Source organism: Leptinotarsa decemlineata, unplaced genomic scaffold (assembly GCF_025532065.1).
Source record: "Leptinotarsa decemlineata unplaced genomic scaffold, Ldec_3_MD MMD2_P_RNA_scaffold_14, whole genome shotgun sequence".
Classification (NCBI taxonomy): domain Eukaryota; kingdom Metazoa; phylum Arthropoda; class Insecta; order Coleoptera; family Chrysomelidae; genus Leptinotarsa; species Leptinotarsa decemlineata.
The window spans coordinates 12,545,079-12,567,959 of record NW_027412528.1 but is presented as its reverse complement, the minus strand read 5'-3'; the positions used below and the strand labels follow the sequence as shown (position 1 = coordinate 12,567,959).

The following is a 22,881-nucleotide window of genomic DNA, read 5'->3' as shown; positions in this document are numbered from 1 at the left end:
TACATTTTTTTCCTGAAAAAATTTCAGTACTGAAAAATCCGAATTTGTCTCACTTCTTATGGAAACGCCCCCGTATCTTCCATAATAATTGAAGTAGATTTTTTTTCGGTTTTGACATCAAAACATGAACGAAATTGTTTAAGAGAAACTCGATTTTTGTTTTCACATAAATAATTTATTTTTTATTTTGTTGTCAGGAAAGTTATTCTTTCTCAATAAGAGAGAAAATGGTAATTTTGTAAGAGGAACGGAAACATGTAATCAGTGGGGTTTTAGGATGGTTAACGTTAGTTCATATTCTCATTTTCCCATTATTTAAAAAATACAAGGATATTTTGTGGCGAAAAATGTTATGTAGTTCAAAATTCTTTCGAAGTACTTCTTTCACACATTTCACATTTTCAATTAAAAAACTAAACAATCAATTTTCAGAAAAAAGTGTATTCGTAGTAAGTTGGTAGTCCTGATCTCGAATCTGAAAGAATTTTGAGCCTATTTTGCCACTAATATGTTTTACCGTAAAAATGGGGTGTTCCATCGCGAGTGGCGGACAGTGTATATCACTTTGGCCAACCCCATTCAGGTGGTAGGTGTATTCTGAGCATTTTCATCAGTCCTGAGAGTGTCATCGTTCCACCTCGAATATTACGGAAGATACGGGGGTGTTTCCATGAGAAGTGAGACACACTATATACTTCATACGATCCTGCGAAAAAAGTTCATAAAAATTTATTAATTCGTCAATTATGATTTTTTATAACTATTGCAAAATGAAATATCTAAAAATTGTTGTTTTTTTCAATTGATATTTAGCTATGTCTGTTTTCACATTGAACTATGGCAGTTATTAATATAGGATATGAATTTTTTACGTAATTTGTTTATTAAATTGTTTTAAACAAATAGAGAAATTCAATATTTTTGAAACAAGATTTTTTTGCTTTTTTGTTGTTTAGAGATAATTATGATTTAAAAAAAAATGTTTTCTCAATTTTAATTTTCAATTGTTGAAAATCGATTTCGATTGTTTAAATAATTAGTTAAGAACTAATTTTGCTTGCGAAAATCATAATTTACACTTTCAAATGGTTTGTCAAAAAAAAATTCATTATTCAATTGTTTATCAGTTCAACAATTTGTTATGAACAAATATTGACCAACGTTATATTTTTTTCTGAAGCAGAAACGAATTATAAAAACAGCTACCTATATATAAAAAAGTGCCATATTTTTTTTTATTTTCAAATTCTACGTATACGAATATTTTATACATACTTTGTATCAGCATTCACTTTTATACATTTCTATTAGTCTGGTTCACATGTACTCGATTTAGCTCTTTTTGGTGACATTTTTCAGCCCTGTCCAAAAATTACGACCAAGGTGTCATCCGATTCGTATTTTTGCCTAGAAAGTTTAAGAGTAGGTCCGAAAACGCGCCGATAAAAATTACAAAAGTTATAAACAATTGAGTGAAAAAAATGGGGCTTTAGTTTTTTCGTAATACCTCGGAAAATATTCAAAATTTTGGAAATTTGAAAAAAGATTTGAAATGATCAATGAATTTGCGTAAAAAAAGCCCCGACTCCCGAAACTGTATCTCGATTATTTATAATTTTTACAGAGCCCTGAAAATAGAGCCAAAAGCGGGTAGTCTGGCTTCCGCGCGCCTTTCGTCACTCTGACATAAAAACCAAAAAAATTATTTGAACATATCAAATGTAAATATTAAGGAATGAAAAAAATCATGTAATGTTGGGATACATCAATAAACAATAATCCGCAGTCAAAAACTATGTGCTTTTTTTTAATTTATTCTATTTTTATAAAACTTTTAATATTGTGATACCTTGATACTTGTCTTTTTATTCGCTCCTTCGCTTTTTTAATTATAATAACTTTTAAACTATTGCAGTTATGACAAATATGCTTCAAGTCTTTTTTGTTCATCATGAATTTATTAACAATTGCTGGATATTATAGATAAAAATCCTCAGCTGATGCAATACGTGAAGTCTTCTACAATCCCGATGCCTCTCGTCAAGATATCGAAGTAGCTCGAGAGCGAATTATGCTGACCTTGTACGGTCAATTCGATACTAATTCAACATCAGGCCAGTGTCATGTTTCTCGATTTTTAAGTATGATTGCGAAATCAAAGACTGCAATCAACTTAGCAACTTTACCTCCAACAACAATAGCAACACATTTACACTCATTTAGGACGTATTACTAAGTTCAGTTTTGGATTGGTAATTATAATTTGAATCCGGAAGACTGGGGTTGGATCAAATCTGAAACAATGTTCCTGCCGATATAAACAACGAAAAAACTGGCGCCTGACGACTTACTTAAGCTGGTTAATTGTGCCTGCATAAAAGAGTGTAATAATCGATGTGGATGTAAAAAAGCTGGGGTTCCTTGCTCATCTTTATGCAAAAATTGTAAAGGTGAAACCTGTTCTAACAGTACAAGGTCATCACTTGATGATGACAATGATGATAATCCCGATGGAAATGAACACGACATTCATGATTATCAAGATTTTCCAGTAGGAGTTCAAGAATACTGTGAACCGATACTTGAAGAAGTCGAAGAGGAGGAGGTTCAAGGAACATCACGACAAAAAAATACAGAAGAAACCACAAATGATGAGCCACCGCCACTAAAACGATCTGAAAGATTGCAAAAAAAATAATAAAAATTATAAAAACACTTTTAACTGTACTAAACATTATTTAATAAATTTTAAAAATCAGTATGTTTTTGATTTAGTAAATTCCCTGAAAACTTGAAATTTTTCTTTTTTTAATAAATAACGAACAAAAATTGAATAAATAATAGGACTACAACGTTAGTAAAAGGCTTGTTAATAAATTCATAATGAACAAAACAGACTCGAAGCATATTTGTCATAACTGCAATAGTTTCAAAGTTATTATAATTATAAAAGCGAAGGAGCGAATGAAAAAGACAAGTATCAAGGTATCATAATATCAAAAGTGTTATAAAAAATAGAACAGAAAAAAACACATAGTTACTTTTATTATAGAACGAAGTATTGAAAAAAAGAAAAAAATTGTTTATAACAATTAAAAAAAGAATAAAAAATAAGTTTCAAAACCTCAAAGAACAATAGAATTTATGATTAAAAAAATGGTTCCTTAATTTCAATATTTAGTTGCAAAAAACGATTGTTAATTAACAAACGCATTTTTTAGCAACAAAGATATTTTTTTAAGAAATCATTTCTTTTTCAAAAATAATGATTATTTTCAATTAACATAATGCAAAAAAAAATCCGAATTGCTTATAAACAATGTATTTGTTTATAATAAATGTATTAACAATAGCTGTAAAAACTAAAAAAATTATAATAATTGGTTTTTAGCCATGAGACATTGAAACAATAAAAAATAAAAAAAAATTGTAATGTATTTTTTATAAGGTTATAATTTTCAATTGTCAATAAAAAAATAGAAAATAACAATTTTTTTTATTTTGGCAACGGTAATCTATTTTTTTGCCTATTAAGGATAACTTCACCAAAAGAAAAAAATGCCAGGGTTTTAGTTTAATAATTATATCTCGGTTATAAATAATCGAGATACAGTTTCGGGAGTCGAGACATTTTTTACGCAAATTCATTGATCTTTTCAAATATTTTTTCAAATTTCCAAAATTTTGAAAATTTTCCGAGATATTAAGAAAAATCTAAAGCCCCATTTTTTTTTCACTCAATTGTTTATAACTTTTGTAATTTTCATCGGCGCATTTTCGGACCTTTCCACAAACTTTCTAGGCAAAAATACGAATCGAATGACACCTTGGTCGTAATTTTTGGACAGGGCTGAAAAATGTCACCAAAAAAAGTACATGTGAACTAGACTATACATTCCATTATTTTTAATATTTATTTCATATATACTCTGTAATAATAGAATTTCCTGTAACTGGGTACTCCTGTTGGAAATAAATCACTTTTTTTTACATATTCCCCAAATGACAATAAATAAAACTTTGTTCAGTTACTTTCGCTTGATTATAATTAATTTTAGGGGTATACAGGGTGTTCCTTAAACACATGCTAATATTTAAGGAGGTAATTCTTAGACCCATTTTAAGAAAAAAACGTCCTATGGACGTATGTCCTAAACGCCTTAACTTTTGAGATACAGGGTGGCAAAGTTTTCAAAAATAATCAGTTTTTTAATAATAACTGAGATAATTTTGTAGACATCTTTGGCATATTTGATACATATATTCCATGCCTCAAGGCGCATTTTCTGATGTACAATTTTCTTCATTTTCTCTGCCAGTGGCGTACGTACGAGTTTTGAAATGTATATTTTTGGCGAAAAAAATACTACGCCACTGCACTGAATCAAAAATTATTTTTTAAATCTCCATACATTTTTGAGCACATTTGATTTGATGGGTTTTCTTTGTCCGACGCATAGTTTTTGTTCAAAAAATTAAAAATCGCTTTACTTAAGGATAAATTCCTTAAAAATCTGATGCGGTATCGTGCATCGACTGAAAGCAAACTAAGAGATCAGATTTGTTGCAAAATAATTGAGGATCTAAAAGGTATTTGTTTGTTGTCAGATGCACTGTTCTCAATTAAAATTACGTCATAACGCAGCACCGCTTAATAATTTTTGAAAACATATTTTGGTTAGTTAGTTAGTTGGTTAGTTATTTTGGTAGTCCGCTGTTTTTCTGAATATCAGTAAATATGGTAAATTATACGAATGCGGAAATAGCGCAAATGCATTACGTATATGGCCTTGCCGATGGTAATGCAACAGAAGCCAGGCGCATTTATCAGGAAAGATAACCTAATCGTGCCTTACCAGATAGCCGAACCTTTTCAAATATTCATCGTCGACTTGGGGAAACTGGTACTTTCAAGAAAGGGACTCCGGAAGGTAGACCTCGTGTAGTAGGAACTCCTGAAATTGAGGAAGCGGTGCTGCAAGAAATTGAGACGAGTACGAGGAAGATCGCTAGAACTCTGGATATTTGTCATCAAATTGTTTGGCGTATTTTGGTTGATTTTTTGTTATACCCATACCATATTTCAAGAGTGCAGGCATTACTCCCCAGAGATTTTCCACAGCGTGTGAACTTCAGTCAGTGGTATCTACAAAGTATTGCACTAAATCCGCAGTTTGAGACACAAATTTTGTTCACAGACGAAGCAAATTTTTCTCGGAATTCCATTCAAAATTTCCATAACAATCATGTGTGGGCTGAAGAAAATCCCCATGCAATAACCGAAACCCATTTCCAACACCAATTTTCGGTTAATGTATGGGCAGGAATTATAGGTGATCTTCTAATAGGCCCATTTTTTCTACCAGGACGCCTTGATGGTCGTTCTTATTTACACTTTCTCGAAGAAGACTTACCTGGGTTATTGGAAGATGTGCCACTTGCGTTAAAGAATCGAATATGGTACATGCACGATGGCGCCCCTGCTCTTTTCAGTGTAATTGTCCGAAACTATTTAAATACAGTTTATCCTAATCGTTGGATAGGTCGCGGAGACCTCAGCAATGGCCAGCAAGATCCACCGATCTCAACAGTTTAGATTTTTTTATGGGGTCACTTTGTGTATAAAACTCCCGTTAATATTTTAGAAGATTTAAGAGAGCGAATAGTTGCCTCGTGTGAAACTATACGAAATACGCCGGGAATATTTGAACGGGTGCGTAATTCCATGCGTAGAAGGGCGGAAGCATGCATACTAAGTGCAGGTGGCCACTTCCAACAATTTTTATAATCAGTTTTGGTATTATTACTAAGTAACAAATTTGTGCTATTCGTTTAGACTTACTGTCACAAAATAAAATAAAACTCGTTTTTGTGAAAAATTTATTTTTTTGCAGATTATGTTTTCAAATATTATTAGGGAATTGGTAATGCGTTTTGAAGCAATTTTCAGATTCTCATTCATTTTAGAATTGATCTAATTTCTTAATTTGCTTTCTGTCGATTTTTATTTTTTTGAGTGAAAATCATGCGTCGGACAAAGAAATACCAGGAGATCAAATTTTCTCAAAAATAAATGAGGATTTTAAAAATGATTTTATTTTGAAAAGAAAGCGTTGGCGTAGTACTTTTTCCCCAAAAATATTCAATGCGAAACCCGTAGGGATGCCACTGTTTGAAAAAATACAAATTTGTGTACATCAGAAAATGCGCCTTGAGGCATGGAACATATGTACCAAATATGCCAAAGATGTCTACAAAATTATCTCAGTTATTATTAAAAAACTGATTATTTTTGAAAACTTTGCCACCCTGTATCTCAAAAGTTAAGGCGTTTAGGACATACGTCCATAGGAAGTTTTTTTCTTAAAATGGGTCTAAGAATTACCTCCTTAAATATTAGCATGTGTTTAAGGAACACCCTGTATATTGTATATACAGTACCTAATATTGTTCATCCGTCTTGTACAAAGAAAAATAAATCTCGTTGAAGAAAGATAGAACCCAATAATTAAAACCGTAATCAGTATCTATCACATATGCGGGTGTACCATAATAGCAAGGAAAAGATTTATGATCGAGCTACCTGGGCGCGCACGTAATCATATTCAACAGGTAATACCAGAGCGTTGAGAGTTGGCCATGATTCCGAAGCTTTGGTGAGGGCGGCGGGAAGAAAGAGGCGTGTTTCTTGAGAGTTCGCTGCGTCCACGCTGTACTTTGTCGACTAGCGTTCTGCTCGGGTGCGTTAAACCGTCCGTCTAACGTATGTTTACATCCTAACCGTCGATTTCCCGACGAATTCAAAAGTAAACATTTCGAATGTGGACTGTTTTTGTGCCAAGTGCATTTGTTTGATCACACTTGTCACTCTGTGATCGGGTCAGTTTTTGTTTCGGTCATAACAATAAACTTTTGTGTGTGAATATTTTGTGGGTTAGTTGCTATTGTTTGGATTACTTTGAAATAGATTTTTGGGTGAGTCCGTAATTGACAGTTTGACATGAAGCGGATTATATCATTTAAACCGACTGGTATAACTTTGAATTTGAAACAGGAAGTGAATTGAAATGCTTCAACCGAAACTGAAATATAATTTTGGAAATGAAAAATAAATTACCAATTTGATGGTTTGAATACTATCGGAAGTTACCGACTCAGATACTTGGGAGAAAAATCAGTTAAACCCAAGAATAATTAATGTCTAGAACTTGGCAATTGAGTTAAAACCCGAGTTGATAACTCAGCTTATTCTCAAGTATTCAAAAAACACTTCAATGTGACATTTCCACATGACAGTTTATGAAAGCGCGACACTTGTTTCGCTATACAATAGCATCGCAGGTAGGATATTGTCGAAAAATAGTATTTTACACAACAAGTGAGAAAAACGACATATTTCTTACAAGCGCAGAAGTTTGTCGCAAATCAAGCGAGTGAGAAATATGTCATTTTCTCACGCATTGTACACTGTACTTTTTCTACAGTTGCGTTTTTTTCAAGTATTGAAAATTAAAATACATATATAATAATAATTGTATGTCGTTAACTCATTTTTATGAATATTACTGGAGTTTTTCCCAACACCAAATCGTTATTTTTAACTTCTCGACACGTGTTTCGATCACCAAGTGATCATATTCAAAGAGGAAGATCAAAACTAGAAACTAATGATGGCTAACCCTATTTATGCTAAAATAGGTAACCCATACAGGTGAACCATCCGGGCGTACCGACCATACAGGTTTACCAACCAAAATTAATTTTACAATTTTGCCTAATCTATTATTTTACAATATATGTTTATATAAAACAATTTTCAGCTATATAAAAATCAATTTCACAATATTGCCTATCCAAATTTATTTTTGCAATGTGTCCTTATGTAGTAATCAGTAAACCCAACAACATTATTTTATTTTAACAAGCTATATAGTATGCTCTTTGGTATAGGTCCGTCATCGTTATTCATAATATTATTGTGTTTACTTATTTCTACACTCTCATAGGCATCTAGTTGCCTGTTGTTGTTAACTTGTCTAACTAATCTTAATGAACTGAAGTCTATGGAATGGTTTTGTTGCAAAATATGATGGGCGACTGCTGATTTTTCAGGTCTTCCATATTTTAAGTGTGCTATGTGTTCCTTATTTCTCACTTCAATAGATCTTTTTGTTTGTCCATAATATTTTGCATCGCAGTCCTTACATTCAATTTCGTAAATTCCAGACTTTTCCGAATTCTCGACCTTGTCTTTTGGACTTCCAAAAAGGCTCTGTAGTATATGACTTGTTTTAAAAACCACCTTCATACCTAGTTCCTTGAAAATCTTTCCAAAGTTCCTCGTACATTGGTTGTATGGAACTGAGATGTATTTATCTTGGTTTTGGTCCTTTCTGAAAGGGAAACAGGAAACAACAGATACGCACGGAGTCAACAACATGAGCCAACTGCACATTTGTGGTTCCAGTTAGAAGATCTAGAACTCCCAGGCTACATCTAACATAGTTATAGCAGGCCTACGTGGTCATGTTAGATGTAGCCTGGGAATTCTAGGTCTTCTAACTGAAACCACGGATAGCTCCTGTTGTTGACTCCGTGCGTATGCGACACCTTGCTTTTCTCCTTTTCTTGTAACTTAACGCAAAAAGGCTCGGACATGTCAATTTTGCTTTTGAGGGGGACACATTTTAGATGTATTTTACAACCTGTGCCTTCAACCCCCTAGAGAGGGTGGGGTGGGGTCGAGTGATATATCATTTGAAAGGGCACAAAATTCTCTTTCCAATGATACCTAATTTGTTGTATTTACTTGAATAGTTATAAAAAAAGCAAGAACATTTACTCGATATTTTTGGTATTAATGAAAATGCGGAAAAAACGGCATTTTTATCACTACTTCACTCCTCAATTTCTCTCGTGCGTTTTTTGGTTCAAATAACAACAGCAGATAAGTGTACAAAAAGAATTTAGGCAAACGTTCATTGATTCAGTTCAGTTGCTTTTGAGATTATTTCAACTTTACTGTAAAAATGGTTTATTCCATTCCTGAACGAGTTGAAATTGTTAAACTTTATTATCAACATAATAGTTGTGCTAGACTTACTGTTCGCCTCTTTAATAACAGTCATCCCGGGAAAAATGTGAATGATTCGTACGTTGCCAAGTTAGTCCAAAAGTTTGTCGATACCGGATCTCTCTGTAATGTGAAACACCAGCCACGGAAACCGATCAGAAATGAAGCAGTGGAAGTCGCTGTTTTGGGACATGTTGAATTGGATCATGCTTAAAGTACCCGTCAGCTTGCTGCAGCCTCAGGTGTCTCCCGTTCGTCCATAATACGGATATTGAAAGCCTATAAATTTCATCCGTACAAAATTAAATTAGTACAGGAACTCAATGAAGATGATCCTGATAGAAGGCTGCAATTTTGTGAACAACTGAGCCAGCTACTAATTGATGATCCGCACCTATCATTCAACACGTGCTTTTCCGATGAGAGTACATTTATTTTTGAATGGAGCTGTGAATAGGCATAATTGCCGTTACTGGGATGACAGTAACCCACACTTATTCCGAGAGGTCCATACCCAGTACCCTCAAAAAATCAATGTCTGGTGTGGCATATTAGGTAGTCATATCGTAGGGTCACTTTTTATTCCTGGGAATTCAACTGGTGAGGTTTACCTGAACATGCTTGAAGATACAATTGATCCTCTCATAATTGAAAATGACCAAAATCATAATGATGATCGGCTTCATTTCCAGCAAGATGGAGCACCTCCTCACTATGTTGCTCCGGTAAGAGACTTTTTAGATGACCGGTTTCCTGGACGGTGGATTGGAAGGAGAGGCCCCATCGAATGGCCTTCCAGGTCACCTGATTTATCGCCTTTAGACTTTTTCCTCTGGGGACACTTGAAAAATAAATATTTTGCTACGCAGCCCGAGTCCATAGAAGATTTTCGCCAACGAATTACAGCAGAGTGCAGAAGTATAACACCTGATATGCTACAGAATGTTAGGAATAGATTTGAACAAAATCTGTATTATTGTATGGAAGCAAATGGGTCACATTTTCAGCACTTGCTGAAGTAGGATTCTACTAAGTCAATTACACATTTCAAAGTACTGGGTTGTAGTTGTTTTTCTTCATAATACCTACATGTTTGAGTGAAATACAACAAATCAGGTATCATTGAAAAGATAATTTTGTGCCCTTTCGAATTATATATCACTCGACCCCACTTTCCATTTAAAATTTGAGGATTGTTACTCACCCTCGCTAGGGGGTTGAAGGCACAGGTAGAAAAATACATCTAAAATGTGTCCCCCTCAAAAGCAAAATTGACCTGTCTGAGCATTTTTGCGTTAAGTTACAAAAAAAGGAGAAAAGCAAGGTGCATACTTTTCGTTGGACCACTCTGTATATGCAGGACTATTCACATTCGTTTCTGTACATGGGAATCTCGTGAACGATAAGAGATAGAGTGTCGGTTAAATTGTCACAAAGTTGCGTATTTTAGAGACCTATTCAATGATGTGAAAAAATCGAATATAGCTCTTTTGGTTCTGGAGATATACAGGAAAAACCAAAAAATCCCAAATAATTTTTTTGCCTATATCTTCTTTATTCGCAGACATATTGAAAATCTGTCCACATTTTGCTATTGGCACTTGATGTGACCTATCAGAATATGTCCATGAATTTTTTATACAGGGTGTCATCTGACTTGGGCCACCCACATCTTTGAATTTTTAAATACGGACTTTTATTTTATGTTGTAGTTTTTGTATCATCAACGTTCACTTCATACTGAGAAATTAAATTCAATTTTATATTTCGGGATGTTTCGGTAGTATTTGAATATAATTGTGTGAACTATTCCCCTTTAAATTACGGCCCTGGAAATTGGTTGATTGAGTTGAATAAAAACACAATAGCAACTTTCACGTCTCTCTATGTACCGTAGAGTTTTTTTTTCATTTTAGGTACCTATTCATATTTTTTCCATTGCTCTGAGTGTTTTCTACAATGAACTTCGAATAAGAAAACCTTTTATGATTATCTGAAACATATCTACATTGAAAATATATGATATGTGTTTAAATAAACAGAAAAAAAAATGATAGCAATTATAACATACGAAACGAACATTATAATCGTAATGAAAATTGAAATTAAGTAATTTATATACACAAAAAAATTAATGGCGCAATAAATGTTCGAATTGGAGTTCATCTATTTCGAAACATTTTTGAACTCGGTTTTTCATATTATTTATTGCCCTTAATACACTTATTTGCTGCATTGTTGCGAAATCATTCAAAATCCCCGGGCCTTCCACATTTTCTATCTCTTTGCCAGGGTAAATCCCATTTTTCAATGTCCCCCATAGAAAATAGTCCAAAATAGTAAGATCTGGTGATCTTGCAGGTCGTCTCATTGGCCCATCATTAAAAAAAAATATTTTTAACTTTTTAGTTCGATGTTCTTTAAAACTGTGTTTTTTAGTTTTTTTTAAGCTATATTTATTTTTCATTTTTTAGTTTCGCATGCTATGAAAGCGTGTTTTTTACTATTTTTAAACTATATTTATATTATCAGAGGGAGCTTGAAAATCAGCTACCAAGACCAAGGCAGCAAGCGCGCAAAGAAGGGTTACAAATAAGGCATCAGTTGCGCGTGTTATAAAAAAAATACTTTTTTCAAATAAAGAAATACATGTAAAGTGAGTTCGAATTATATCAAGGAGGTTAGGTACAGCGCCATCTACCCGCGAATAGATCAAGCAGTAATGTCGATATATCAAGGAGATTACGTACAGCGCCATCTGCCCACGAATAAATCAAGAAATAATGTCGATATAGCAAGGAGATTACGTACAGCGCCATCTGCCCGCGAATAGATCAAGCAATAATGTCGATAATTCTGGAGTTACTAACAAACAAACATATATACATACAGGTGAAGCTAATAAAAGCGTGTTAATAATTATAAAAAGAGTAATAAAATCCCGCGTTGAAGTAAATTTCTGGTTACGACTTCATAGAGTTATAGACAGATCGACCTTTTGGCGTTTCTATTTTCATGAAACATGTTAGGAATTACACGCTGAAAGGTAAGACCTCGTTAGTCCTTAGCTCGCATTAAACACCAGTAATAATTTCAAATTTAGGCTGGAGGCGGAACTTACCTTGAAGGAGGGTATCTCAGATAGCCAATTCGGCTTCAGGCCGAAAAAATCAACAGTCGATGCCATAACGCATGTTATTAAAGTAGCAACAACTGGAAGGAACACCTGGGGGTCTGTTATACTGATGGACGTGAGAAATGCCTTCAACACGGCTAAATGGGGAAACATACTTAATAAACTGGAAGGCCTACAGATAGATGGATACCTGGTCAAGGTCATCAATGAATACTTATGGGAGAGAACTCTGAGGTGTAAACATTATGAGCAGGACATGACGCAGGGAGTTCCACAGGGATCCTGTATGACGAGGTACTCAACCTGATGGCCAGAGGAAACCAATGTCTGGAGAGATGGTGACATCATGGATGACGTTTTCCGTCATCCATGATGTCACCATGGGTTGCATAGGTGTGGATATTTTGTTCTGTTTTTCTTGCTGTTTTTTGGATATTCAAAATGAATATATTCAATGAACACTCAATGAGCTATATGGAAATAAAGAAAAACTTTTTATTTTCAAGTTTCTATATGAAACTTTAAAAAGTCACAAAAAGAAAAGGTGATATTTTCTAATTTTTCAATTTCAATAGAACATTCGAAAGCCATTAAATCAGTTTAAAATCTGTTTTTTCGTTAACCAGCTGTCGCACCCCTTCGAACGACAACCCTCAGAAGTCGAAACTTGTGCGAGCTAAGGACTAACGAGGTCCTACCTTCAAAGTGTGATTCCTAACACATTTGGTAGAATGTTTATTTCAAAATATAATTCATATGGTAGAATGAGCTGAACGCTACTACATCCCTCCAGAAAAATAATTTTTTCACAAATTCATGTTAATTTCAAGGCATGTATATGAATTACCGACGAAGTAAAGTCACTCAAATTCTTCAACTACTTTTTAACAACGACTACGTAATAACCATCTTCTGTAGTACGACACAGATAATTGAAATTCATTCACACATGTGGGTTAAATAAGAGAAAAGCCGAACGGAAGTTAGTTTCAGATCAGTTGATGCCTCAGGCTTATTTGCCAGCACTCCTGTAAATACGAGGTTAGGTCAGCAAGTACTCATATCAACATGTAACTGGAATTGATTTTATTTAACCATGACGTGCTGTAAACTGTTAACCTGTTACACACGATTTGACCTTTATTTCGTAAAATATGTTTTTGTGCTGGTTAATTCCCACGAGACTATAATTCAATTTGTATATGAATGAAAAATATATGTAACTCTCCTGTGGACCTCCTATGTTGCCCTTCTTTCTTGGTCCTGCTTGTTAAGTCTCCTCATTATATTATTATCGGATATCTCCCTGTGTGGTATGCTAGATAACTTTCCAAATAATTTTCCGGGTATAAATATCGAACATGTTAATGAGATAGATATTATTAATGCCACTAAGAAATTGAAAAACAAACTAGTTGTTGGACCGAACCACATACCGAGTTTTCTAGTAAAAGATTGTAGGTATCCACCATTTATTAAGCCCTTTGCTTCACATCTTCAACCTTCCACTGAAAACATCTACGTTTCTGGAGATTTGGAAAACAGCACGAGTATGTCCTATCTTGAAGAAAGGGGATGCAACTATTATAAAAAATTACAGGTCTACTTCTATATCAAGCAATTTCTCGAAACTTTTCGAAATAATTCTATACGGTTTTATCTATAACTCGATCAGAAATATAATATCGGACGATCAACATGGGTTCGTGGAACAAAAGTCATGTGTGACCAATCTTGCATGCCTTTCACAACATGTTTCAGATGCTTCAGATCAAAAGCAACAAATTGACGTAGTTTATACGGACATGCAAAAGGCGTTTGACCAAATTGATTTTTACATCCTCATTCAGCGACTATCATTGTTTGGCTTTTCTGGAAGTTTAATTGATCTTTTCACAAGCTATCTCTTTGACAGAAACCAATCCGTAGAACATGAAGGTTTTCAGTCCTCTTTGTACACACCTAGCTCAGGGGTACCACAAGGCTCCAACTTGGGGCCTCTTTTATATCTGCTCTTCGTTGATGACCTGGCGAAAATGATGAACTGCCCAAAACTTCTTTACGCTGATGATCTAAAGCTATACGAAGTAATTGCAATTATGACGACTACTTAATTTTACAAAATAAAATCGATTTAGTATTCGACTGGTATTCCAAGAACCATTTACATTTGAACATTTCGAAATATTATATTTTATCATTTTCTAAAAAAAAAATGTAATGGAATTTTCTTATGTTACTGACAGCATTCCAGTTAGTCGAGTAAATGAGATGACAGATCCAACGTATCCAAATATAAAATAATAACATTTACAACACAAAAGCGAACTTTAATATACGATTATTCAATCAACAAATCTACAAGCAACCGCGTACATGAGATAAAAGATCTTGGTAAAACATACGACAGTAAATTTACATTTACAACACATATAAGGAATATGACTGCTGATGCAAATAGGATACTTGGATTCATTTACAGAAATGGCAAAAACTTCAAAAGTATTGCCACTTTAAAATTGCTATATATAGTTAGAGTATGGCTCTGTGTTATGAAATCCAGTTTACGACTACCAAAGGAAGTTCCTAAAATACTTATGTCTGAAAGTTGATACTCAATACCCCACGAGGGACATCGATCATAACATATTGTTGACACGATTTGATATGACTTCTTTGGTATAAAATTCCTGCATAAATTACTAAACAGCACTATTGACAGTACGGTTCTTTTACCCGAGATCAATGTCTTAGTACCAAGAAGTGAAGGTCGATACAATCTGAAAGTCTATTGCGAAGCATCACGCACAAATATTATGCTACGATCACCATTGAATTTTACGTGCAGTAGCTTCAATAAAATCTGTTAACACTGCGATATTCATTTTAACTCTCTGAACGCTTTGCTATCTTGCTATCCACAATCACTTTTAATAATACTATAAATAACTTTTGTGTAAGTACTGTTAAATTGCATGATTTGTAACATTTTGTATTATATACTCAAGTTTTCATTCCTCTTTTGAAATTATACTTATACGAATATTTTATTAATATATACTTTGTTGTAGCATTCACTTCTATATATATTTATATTTCATTATTTTTAATATTGTATTCCATATGTACTCCGTAATAATAGTATTTCCTGTAACTGGGTACTCCTGTTGGAAATAAATCGTTTTTTTTTCTATACGGTCCTTACCGAACAATGTTATTCAATTTCCGTTTTTTGCTCAAAATTGTTATTGTTCAGCTGATTTTTTAAATTTTTTACAGATTATTTCAGGGATTTCAAATTAATTTATATAATATTAGACAATGGAAGTCCGAACTGATGAAATGCATAATATTCTTGTCGTTAGAATTATTTATGTCAAGTAATAGTATGAAAGGGTGATTCAACCCCTGATAAATATATTCCTTCAACGACAGTTTCTTCTCAGTATGAAACATGAAAATTAAAATTACCTCCATTCTGACTAATCATAGGAAAAATATTCCCAACCCTGATTCTCACCTCTCTCTGTCAAAAATTGAACGAAAATATCAACATTTTCACGATTCAAATGACCCCTTCTGTCCCATTTAATAATCGTAACTCCGTCAATGACTTTTTGACCTGCAGAAGGTCCTATAGTTATTTGTTATTTGTCTAGTTGGGATGGTTTGGGTGCCAATAAAACTTTTTTTCGAAAAATTAGAATTAAGGTGCTTGACATTACATATCAAATCAAGAGGTTGATTTGGAAAATAAAATAATTTCACAATAATACTAGTATTTATCGTTCGTTATTGTGTAAAGCTTATTTTAAATAATAGTATATTATGCAACGATCATGTAATGATGGTTATTGAGACACGAGCATTAACCGGGATACGAAACGAGCCGAAGGCGAGTTTTGTATGGTATATGCGAGTGTATTAATAACCATTACATGAGAGTTGCATACGCTATTTTTTCTAAACCCGATAAATAATGAAAAACTATAAATATTATATTTGTATTGATTACATTTACAGTAATTAACTCATATTTTTAAAAAAAAAAACAAACTTGATGGTATTATCATGGATATATGAAAACTATAAAGAATCTAATTATATTTATATTGAATATAACAACTGTAATTAATCTGATCTTTTAAAAATATTGGAGTCGATGGTATTCCTTCTATATCGCTGTTTTCAGACATTTTGATAATATAGGTAGGTAATATGAAAACTGATTTTGACAAATAAAGCAATTAGTTACTTAGGTTAGAATCTGGGACAAACAAAGGAACAGGATTCTTGATTGAAAAATTATGGGTTTCTATTGGTTGATAATCTGTATCGTTATGAAAAATCTGTATCATAATGGATATCATTATGAAACGGATTATGGTCATATAAGTGTATTGTTAGAGTACGGGTGTAGAAAAATATACTTATGATGCACTGTTTAGAACGTTTGGTATAGTGATGAATATTACTGGAGTTTTTTTCCCAACAACAAACCGTTATTTTAAAATCTCGACACTTGATCACCAAGTGATCATCTTCAAGAAGAAGATTAAAGTAAATGAAAAACATGCTTTTATAGCATATGAATTTGAAAAGTAAAAAATAAATATAGTTTAAAAAACTAAAAATCACGCTTTTAATGAACATCGAACTATAAAGTTGAAAATAATTATAGTTAAAAAAATTAAAAACACGCTTTTAAACTAAACTAAAAAGTTATTTTTTTAAATAAGCATAAAACAATAACGAACGAAAAATAATAGTATTATTGTGAAAAAAGCGTGGGCGCTTTGTGCCATATTTTTTGTATATCAAGCGCCCGTCGCTTTTTCCACAATAATATCAGTATTTTTCGGTAGTTATTGTTTTAATTTTATTTTTTTTAATATTTTCAACTTTTTATTTTGATGTTCCTTAAAAACGTGTTTTTTAGTTTTCTTAAACTACATTTATTTACCTTGCTTTCTTGTGGATTTTAAAAGTGTCTGCTTTATGCTTAACTTCACATTCGTGGGGCGATCATTGAATAATTTTTAGATCGTTTTCACTGTTATAGTAGAGTAATGTGTATTAATCTGTGAGCGAATTCTTGGTCTTCTGACTGGAACCACAAATGTGCGGTTGGCTCCTGTTATTGACTCCGTACGTATGTGTTGCTTCCTATTTTCGGCAAAGTGTTGCCCATCTTTGCACTTGGCTGCACTGCGCTGATGAGGCCAATAGCCAGAAACACGTCTCCGCGGTTTGCCCACTATTTTGGAGTGTTGTGTCCATGAATTTTCATTTTTGATTTATATCATACACACTCAATAACATCTATATATATATATATATATATATATATAACATATATATATATATATATATATATATATATATATGTATATATATATATATATATATATATATATATATATATATATATATATATATATATTACAATGTAGGTTTTCACGGATGGTAGAATATGATGTGCTGTTTTTCCGGGTGTTCATATATATATATTTATATATATATATATATATATATATATATATATATATATATATATATATATATATATATATATATATGTGTGTAAATGAATATAAGTGTAAATATATCGAATATAGTTCAATATTGGATAGTGTCGTAGCTGGCCCCGATTTTGCAATATATTTATCTTGAGTGCCGCTGACGGTCGATTCCTGTAGGCTCTCGTTTCTGAATCTATGGCTATAAACACTTTGTTTGACTTCAAAACGGTTAATGTGTATCTGTCCAGAAAAGATCGACCAGGTGTGAATGTTAGCATCATGTTCAAATCGTGTTCAGAATTAATATCCAGCACATGCTGACGTCAACCCAAATAGCTTCCACATCATTTACACGGTCTGCCCTTCTAGTATTACTTGCGACGCCCCTGATCAAATTGAAATTTGAACAGGTATCGCAGGTGAACTTCGAACGTGCTTTGGGGAACCCGTCAAGCATTATAAGCAGATTTGACCTTCACCCGGTGGTAGCCCTAAAACTTACTATGTATACCACCTGCCTGAAGCAAACTAATTTGAACACAGACAGGTAAATATATGTTCACAACTCGAAAAAAGCTTCAGTCTATTACCTAATAATTATAATTATTGATAAAAGAGTAAGTGGATACAGTAATTGTTGATACAGATATAGAAACTCATTCTATTTTGGCAAATTATGGTGTGCAAATATTTTGTGTATTTTTCAATGTTAATAAAATAAAACACTATTGCGAAAATTTCCCCCTTCTTTCGGAATTGTGTTGACCATCGTCCAATTACAATGAGTTTTGTCAACAACGAAATGACGGTAAAGAAATCCAGGAAAACAAAATACAGCATGACTGAGGAAATCTCACTCAAATTATTGCATAACATATACAAAATTGTAATTGGTCAGTAACTTACAGGCTTTTAAAAAATGTCGTTTATTAAATACTAGGTTCGCAACATAAAATTATTTGTTATAAATGTATTTATATTGAATTTTATGTAGTATCACATCTGTCTGCTTGTATGACAAAACTATGGAACGTAAATGTTTGTCATATACAGGGTGTCCCTGGACTTCCTCTTTTCCTCTCGGGAATGTATAGATGGGGTCAAAATATCACCAGTACTTCATATAACTTTTTTTCCTAAAAGTCTTCGTAACCAAGTTACGGGCCCTCGAAGTTACAAAATGAAAAATGTTTTTCTTTGATAACTTTTCAAGTGAATATTCAAAATCATCCAAATTTTGGTAATTGACTAAACAAATGAATTCCGTCGATGAGCTTTCATGCAGGAGTCAGTTGTTTTGCTACAAAGTCAGGAACGGACTACCCCCGATGGTCCACACCCCAAAACTTTGAAATGACAGATATTTTTCAATATTTTTCAACAAAATAAGGTTACTTGGACAATTTTATGAATAAAAATACTCGTGTGGAAAGTCGATCGGAGCAACGAGTCTTGATAAAAATGTAGTTCTACTCGACGACATCAAACCCGCTCGTCCACCATTATTTGAAATGAATAATTATCAAAGCAGAAATAATAATGATAACGTTAATTCAACAACATTTATCCTGAGATGTCTACCATTTTTCGAAAATATTAGTTTTTAAGGAAAATGGAAATGATAGGTAAAATGTTCATAACGAATTTTTATAATGCAAACACGTTTAACTAACGAAACTCAAGAGCCTCAAGAGCAAACAGAAATGAAAAATCCGCTACAGAAACTGCTCGATATGACCACCTTTTCTCTCTATACATTTTCTTCGTCTGCGAAGACACCCTCTCTGTACTTGAAATAGCATTCCAGGGTCGTTTCGTATGGCTTCACAATGTAATGTTATTCTATTCAACAATGCATCTCTTGTGTGAATAGGTGTAGCGTAAACAAGGCTTTTTAGATGCCCCCACAGAAAGAAATCCAATGGATTTAAAGCCGGAGACCGCGATGGCCATGAATATGGCCCACCTCTACCAATCCATCTATTGTGGAAAATATGGTTCAGATGGTCACGCACAATCAAACTAAAATGAGGAGGAGCGCCATCATGCATAAACCACATATCTCTTCCGGTTTGCAATGGAACATGTTCCAAAAGTCCATTCAAATCGTTCTGAATGAACTCCAAATAACGTTCTCCATTCAATCGGTCCTGTAGAACGAATGGTCCTATAAGATGGTTTCCTATGATACCAGCCCAAACATTCACGTTGAATTTCCTTTGGTGTTTGGTTTGCAATATCCCAAGGGGATTTTCTTCGGCCCATATATGGAGATTATGAGAGTTGATAACTCCATCTCTACTGAAACCTGCTTCATCAGTGAATAAAACTCGATTAATAAAAGTCATATCCTCTCTTTGCCTATCCATGAACCAATTGGCATATTCCAGTCGTGCTGGAAAATCTTGAGGTGTCATGGCATGTACCTTCTGGATGTGAAATAGGTGGAGCAGTTGTTCCCTAATTATTCTATGAATAGTGGACTTGGATGTATGGAACTGTTCTGATAGATTTCTGATGCTCATTGAAGGATCATCAGCGACGGCTTCCAAAATATTTTCCTCCAATACAACGGTACGTACAGTCCTAGGAGCGCCCTCACCACCTCGTTTTGGCAAAACTGTACCTACAATAATATCGAAATAAAACAACGTGCTCAAATTAATTATCAATTATTACATACCTGTCTCCCTCAAGCTGCGATCGACATGCTCGAATGTTTCTCTTGACGGTACCGTTCGATTGGGAAAATGCTCGGAATACAGACGACGAGCTTCTGCAGCATTACAAAATGCTCGTCCATAAAATACATGCATATCTGCATATTCATTGAATGTAAACTGTTCGGCCATATCAAAAAAATTCAAAATATCCTATAGAATATTGACAATACAATGATAGTCATATGACAACGCACCACTCAACAAAACAAAATCGCATTCCAGTTTCTCATTTTTTATCAAAACTTTCTAAAAGGTTTTTTTGTCAACATCTGTGAAAGAAATGGAACATAATTATTCCCTGGATATTTTTCACCTGATCATGTGCAGCCGTTTTTGTAGTTCATTCGTTTGCTTTTTATTAGTATAGTAAATATTTTTTCCGATGTGCGTTTTTTCAGCTAAATTTAGATTCGTGTTAAAGAATTTCTCCATAAAATTATAATTATCAGTGAAACTCCTCAACAGTTTAGCTGTGAAAAAGAATTTGAAACATTCGAATGTTGAGTTTCATGAGATTCAGATAACTGATCAACACGAAACGTGATTATTCCACACGTATTATGTACATACAAAATATGGAATGAATTCGATATTTCATAGTAGAGTAGCTTGTTAGTTTAAAAACACCACGAATCTACAGAACTTGATATTTCTTTTGAAAAAATATCTGCTATCACAATTGTGACTTAAACTTCCATATAGGTACTGTACTTTTTGTTTACGACTTCATTTCAGCATACTTTGTATTATTCCTGTTATAAATGTTGTTGAATTAACGTTATCATTATTATTTCTGCTTTGATAATTATTCATTTCAAATAATGGTGGACGAGCGGGTTTGATGTCGTCGAGTAGAACTACATTTTTATCAAGACTCGTTGCTCCGATCGACTTTCCACACGAGTATTTTTATTCATAAAATTGTCCAAGTAACCTTATTTTGTTGAAAAATATTGAAAAATATCTGTCATTTCAAAGTTTTGGGGTGTGGACCATCGGGGGTAGTCCGTTCCTGACTTTGTAGCAAAACAACTGACTCCTGCATGAAAGCTCATCGACGGAATTCATTTGTTTAGTCAATTACCAAAATTTGGATGATTTTGAATATTCACTTGAAAAGTTATCAAAGAAAAACATTTTTCATTTTGTAACTTCGAGGGCCCGTAACTTGGTTACGAAGACTTTTAGGAAAAAAAGTTATATGAAGTACTGGTGATATTTTGACCCCATCTATACATTCCCGAGAGGAAAAGAGGAAGTCCAGGGACACCCTGTATACGGGTGTCCCACATTTTATGTGACAGGCAATATCTGGTTTTTTGAAGGAGATACACAAAAATGTTTCATACAAAAGTTTTAGGAGTTCATGAGGGCTTTATTTTGATATAATTTTTAAATATACAGGGTGTTTGGTGTAGGTGCTACAGACCAAAATTCCATTTTTTAAAATAGAACGCCCTGTATATCAGTACATATTCAGATGCTACGTTAAATTCTGATATCATTTTATGTTTGGTTTTTGAAATTCGGTTACGGCGTTGTTGAGTTATTGCTTAAAATGTAAAGTCTTGAGAACGACTATTATTTTTAAAAATATCTCATACAATTATTCTCTCTGCATCAGATCACATGAAAATTAGTCAAAATTTTGGGTGTTCGAAGTAATGGTTTCAATTTTGAGTTGTGGAATTCAGTCAGGAATCATTTTGAATATGAAACAATTGCGAAATTGAAAGAGGTGTATTCGAAAACAAATCTTTAATTAATAATAATGTAAATAATATAACTTGATAAATCATTTCATAAGAATGGTAGGTACCTAGAAATAAGTCATAAAAATTGTTCAAAGTGATGCCCATTAGATATTATACAGGCTTCGAAACGTCGAATCACTTCTCTCGTACAAGTCGCTCTTATAATATCAGGCGTAATATCACTGCACGCTAGTCGAATTTTCATTTTCAGATCATCCACATTCAAAGGGGGAGTAGTGAAAACAATATCTTTTAAATAACCCCATAGGAAACAATCAAGCAGTGATAAATCTGGGGAACGAGCCGGTCACCGAATTGGACCCTTATTACTAATCCATCTATTTGGGTACGTTCTATCCAGATATTCAGTAACAACCTGTGAATTGTGAGGAGGAGCACCATCTTGTTGCCACCAAATTCCTTGTCGTTCTGCTATGGGAATATCTTCCATCAACTGGATCAAATCATTTTCTAGAAAATGTAAATATCGCAATCCATTGAGATTTTCATTGAAAAAGTAAGGTCCTATGATGCGGCCATTGAACAATCCACACCATACATTAATACCCCAAGTAGTTTGAAAATTACTTTCGCGGACCCAGTGGGGATTTTCTTGAGACCAATAGTGACTGTTATGTCGATTCACAACTCCATTATTGTAGAATCGCGATTT

General features: G+C 33.5%; 1 protein-coding gene across 1 annotated transcript in view; it reads left to right on the top strand.

The window, feature by feature from the left end:
• Window positions 1–6,710: 6,710 nt before the first annotated feature.
• ec (ubiquitin specific peptidase echinus) overlaps window positions 6,711–22,881 on the top strand; it is a 348,513-nt gene continuing 332,342 nt past the window's right edge. The window contains exon 1 of the mRNA XM_074179498.1: window positions 6,711–6,975. The gene's annotated coding sequence lies outside the window, so the exon portion shown is untranslated. The remainder of the gene's footprint in view (window positions 6,976–22,881) is intronic.